The sequence below is a fragment of the Mastomys coucha genome, unplaced genomic scaffold, assembly GCF_008632895.1.
Source record: "Mastomys coucha isolate ucsf_1 unplaced genomic scaffold, UCSF_Mcou_1 pScaffold21, whole genome shotgun sequence".
Classification (NCBI taxonomy): domain Eukaryota; kingdom Metazoa; phylum Chordata; class Mammalia; order Rodentia; family Muridae; genus Mastomys; species Mastomys coucha.
This window is the reverse complement of record NW_022196904.1, coordinates 27,760,301-27,765,300: the sequence shown is the minus strand read 5'-3', so window position 1 is coordinate 27,765,300 and position 5,000 is coordinate 27,760,301. Positions and strand designations below refer to the sequence as shown.

General features: G+C 46.1%; 1 long non-coding RNA gene across 2 annotated transcripts in view; it reads right to left on the bottom strand.

Moving 5' to 3' along the window:
* The window catches only part of LOC116102044, a 24,999-nt gene that overhangs the window by 18,173 nt on the left and 1,826 nt on the right, over positions 1-5,000 (bottom strand). Inside the window, exons 2-3 of one of the 2 annotated variants that reach the window (XR_004122978.1) lie at positions 4,292-4,514; positions 2,933-3,072 (exon numbers count right to left, since the gene is read on the bottom strand). This is a non-coding gene — a long non-coding RNA (uncharacterized LOC116102044). Of the gene's footprint in view, positions 1-2,932; positions 3,073-4,291; positions 4,515-5,000 lie in introns of those variants that run through there. The other variant, XR_004122977.1, reaches the window with a different exon arrangement.

The window sequence follows — 5,000 nt, the reverse complement described above, 5'->3', positions numbered from 1 at the left end:
TTGGAGAGATGGCTCAGCAGTTAAGAGTATTGTTGCTCTTGCAGAGGACTTAGGTATGGTTCCTGTTACGCACAGGGTGGCTCACAGCCATCTGTAACTCCAGTTTTAGGAAACCCAGTCCCCTATTCTTGTTGCTCTGCTGCTAAAGTCTAAGTCTGATGTTACTAGAAATCCCTGAGCTCAATGCAAAATGGTGGACATAACCCTTGAATCACCCCAAGTAAAGTCGATCTGTCTCCCTGAAGCTGGTCTGGGCATGTCGCCATTATCATTCATACTTACAGGATGTCTGAAACCCGGTTCATTGACTCTGCTCCCTTCGTCCTCTTGGGCCAGTGACCAACGACCTCAGGGAGAAGGGAGACCCACATCTTCTGATCTTTGAGGGCTCCAGGCACACACATGGAGCATAAACATGCACGCAGGCAAAATGTCCATTTACATGAACAACCAAATTTTAAATAAGTCTTTGAAACAAAAACTTAAAAACAAATAGTTCTACAAAAAGAAAAGGACACTCCAGTCCTGACTAGTTGTGATATGCAGTCAACCTATGTTACTGTGATGGGTGATTATGTAAAGGGAAAGAGAAAAATATGAAATTATATGTATATGTATATATGTATATATATATGTGTGTATATATATATATCCAATTCAGTCACAAAAAAGTGAAGTCCAATTATTTGCCACAAAATGGATGGAACTGGAGGGAATTGTAAGCCAGCTATAGAAAGACAAAGACAAATGTTTTCTCTCATAAGTAGAAACTGAAAATGTTGATCTGAGCTGAGCATATTGGCCCATGCCTCCTCTCAGCATTTGGAGGCAGCATGGAGACTTACGGACTAGTCTGAGTCAAATGGTGAGAGGTTGTATGAAAATGGGGTAGGAGGTGTTCCTGGGAAAGTTGGAGGAGAGGAGATAGAACCTGGCACAGAGGCTTCAGCTCTGCACATTCTGCACCACTGTGGATGCAACTTCAGTTCATAGAAAACCATTATATATTCTATGGGGAACTAGAGGAAAGCCTGGAGACTGCCAACATAAAGAAATGCTAATGACATGCAAATTCCAGTTCCCCTGATTTGATCAGTATTCATTGTATACATCAATACCACACTGTACCCCATCTACAACTATTACATGTTATAAAAGAACAACAGTGGGCTTTGCAAGAGGGAGGTAAAAATCCTGCCTTGCTGTGGGTCTGGGGTCTGAGTTTAGGTTCAGCCTGTGTGTGTTCTACAGTATTCCTCTGGAGGCAGGAGTCTCTAACATTCTGTTTCCAGAATCCAGGCCCCCTTCACCACCCCTTTGCCTAACCCATCACTTTTCTGCTTCAATCTCTCTCCACCCTCCACATCAAGATGCTGATTACATTCCTCCATCTTGGTCAGGATGCTCCTGGCCTGTGCAAAGCAAAATTCAGACAGATTGCCACTGGGGAAACTGGCACTGTGTCTCAATTACAAGTGCTCCTTGATTTTTTTTATTTTAGATTTATTTTATGTGTATGAGAGTTTTGCTTGCGTGCGTATGCCTGATCACGTCAGAGGTCCCAAGAGGGCATTGGATTCCCTGGAACTGAGTTGCAGGCAGTTGTGAGCCACCATGTGGGTGCTAAGAATTGAGCCCAGGTCCTCTACAAGAGCAACAAGTCCTCTACTCGTGGAGCTACCTGTCCACTTTTCACCTAACCGAGGTTGCACACTGTGACCTGGGTTAGAATTGACAGTGCCCACAGGGCTGTTCCTGTTCTGTTTTGTCGCTGTGCTTTTTCCAGTCTCTATCGCACATTCCTGGTTTTTACCACATTCAAACTCAAAATGCTCTCTCTCCTTTGTGTGGTCACAAATGTCATGATAGGGACTGTCTTCGCCATACCTTTGAGATTTGCTACCAGTTCCTCCAGCTTTTCTTCTGACTACTCTCCACCCTCATTTCAAGTGAAGAGCCATCTACCTCCAGGAGAATGTTCCTAGTCCCTGAGCCTGGATGAGATGCCCCTTCCCAGAGCTCACGTTGCAGCCGTACTCTCCACCGATTAGATGACCCATGACATGGTGTTAGGTAATCGGTTTGCACTTTTACATTTCCTCTAGACTGGTCAGGGACAATACCCAGAGTATAGTGGATGTTCAATGAATGCAATCACTCTGTCCGTAGCCAACAACCATGAGAATGTTCATGACTGGGTGGCCCTGGGAGTGTGGACATCTCACTTTGCCCATTTTATCCCTCCCATCTCTCACAGCTGCACTTCCATTGTTCCTTGCATATCTGGCTCTCTCAGTTGCACCGTCAGCTACTTAAGAGAGAGAAGTGTCTATCCATGCTTTCCCCACTGGATGCTCAGATCAGAGCCAGGCACAGGCTGCACACATGCCATCTTTTCTTTTCTTTCCTTTTTTCTTTTCTTTCCTTTTCTCTTCTCTTCTCTTCTCTTCTCTTCTCTTCTTTTCTTTCACTTTTCTGCTGCATTTTCTTTTTGACATTTTAAAATCCGGTCTATTTCTTTGGGTTCTGCCAAATTCCTCTAAGTTGCCTGCCTTATGAAAAGGGGTACTACCCAAATCAGAAGGACAGGAAAATTGAGAGGCATAGCTGTGCTCCCATGGTGAAGGCATTCTGGCATGGAACTGAAGGCCAGTGTCCTCCAGACTCCAGCTCTCACCAATCCACGGTTTGGAATGCCTGTGAAATGCCTATCTCAAGACTCTTGTGTAAAATGCCTGGTCCTTACCTACTAGATAGAATTATTAGGAAATGGGTGAACCATATAGGTTCCAGACATCATCAGTGGAACCATTCATGGGTATATCCACATCTTCATGGTGTTAAAGGAAGATAGTAGAAATGGGGAGGTAGTGGTCTCCTTGGAAGAATTAGGTCAGTGGGGAAGGGGCCTTTAATGGGTGTCTTGCCTCAGACTTCTTAACTCTTGTTTCTTTCTTTCTTTTTCCTGCTGGCTATGAGGCTCGCAGCTGTCCTACCCTATATTCTTCTGCCACATTTCTGTCTTGCAAGGAGCCCGAACATAAGAGGGTCACCCTCAAAAGACTGAACTCCCTGAAAAGGAAAGAATGAACCAAATAAACTTTTTGTCCCAAGCCCTCTTTCCCCAGAGATTTGTCATGACAGTGTAAAACTGACCAACCCACAGTGTGAAGGCCCATTACTGCATCGCAGCCCTGTTTCTTTGGACATCTCCTGCAAATCCTTCTTTGTCTAGTTCTTGCATGTCCCACAGCCAAAGCATGGCAGCCCAGGGTCACGGCTCTGTCATACAAGCAAACCTACCTTCTACCCACATCGCCACAGAACAGAGACTTGACAAATGCTACTCTGTGTTCTTCTTGGGATTTCCTGACCGAGCAGCCTGCCTTCCCTGGCACACAGGCATACAGATATGTCCCTTTCACCCATGACATTTCCTTGCTCTCCTTCTTTTACTCCAAGGGGCTTGCCTGACCTCAGGCCTCCTCAGACATGCTACTTCCTGTTAACCCTCAGTATGCTGAATGTCTTCTGTTCAGTCCCATAGCCTCCATTCAAAACAAACTTCCCATGGACAGATGTAGCTCCCATGTGCCCTGTCTTCATCAGTGCCTGGCATGGCCTTTGGTACCCAGCAGCAGCCTAATGAATGTTACAGGGTGTGTGGCTGAGAGAACGCAAGGATATTTCTGTAAGAATCCTAAGTAGGGCTCAGAGGTTAAGAGCACTGGGTGCTCTTCAGTAGATCCAGGTCTCATTCCCAGCCCTCATGTGGTAGCTCACAACGGTCTGTACCTCCAGTTCCAGGAGACGTGGCACCCTATTCTGGCTTCTGCAGACACAAAGCACACACACACTGCATGGACATAGAAGCATGCAAAACACACACACATACACACACACACACACACACACACACAATTTGTCTAAATATTCCTAAGTAGGGAATTTAAAAGATGGCTCACTGATTAAGGGCACATATTGCTCTTGCAAAAGGCTGAAATTTGATTCCAATGCCTACTTTGGAGGCTCATAAACCTGTAGCTTTAGCTTCAGGTGATCTGATGCCCTGTTCTGGCCTTGGAAGGTGTCTGCACTCACATGCATATGGTCACACATAGACACATGCAGATACTCATAATCCAAATAAAAATAAATCCAAAGATTTTAAAAAAGAATCTTTGGTAGATACTAGGAGGCTTTCATGGTTCTCCAGTAGGTAGTAATGACCATCATTGCTTATTGCCAGCCATGCCACACAGAGGAGGCCAAGTGGTACTATAGTTCACACCTGAAATGCCTTCCTGCCTGTGGGCTTGTGCTTTGAGTGATTGGTCCTCAGTCTATGGGGCTCCTTTAAGGGGACTTTGGAAAGCCGCTGGAGAGTAGAGGCCACTGGGGGCAGGTCCTCTGTGTGTCTTGCTGCTGCTCTCTCCTGCCTTCCTTTCTGCTTCCCATCTTCCACTCCATGAGTGGTCTTTGTCACACCATGATGTCCTGCCTGATGTTGTCCCCTGAAACAACATCGTAGGGCCGTGACAGTGACATCATGAGACAGCACAAACAGTTCAAGTTGTTTACCAATGCTTTGCAGGTCACTGAAGCAAGCACAGTTAGGCTCAGAGGCTCAGAGTGAAAGACTATGGTAATGCGTTCCATAGGCCACGGTCACACTTCCCGTGGCCCCGTGTTTCCTGTTAGCTGTGCATGTGTGAAGCAGAGCTGGGACATGTGTGTTCTTAGATTAAGAAATGCCGGTGCACTCATGGTCCTCCACCTTGATTTCAGGATTGACCCAAGTGACCATTGTTCCTCACAGCCCTTCCTCCCCTGCAAACCTGAACCACCCTAAGGAGCAGCAGGCACAGTGGGTACATTTGCCATGTAGACAAGGCTTCTGAGATTGGTGCTCACTGCCATTGTAAAAATAAGTCACAGGATATGATGGGGATAGAAAGCTAGTCAGATAAGCCATGGGGGTGGGATGGGGGTGGGGTGGG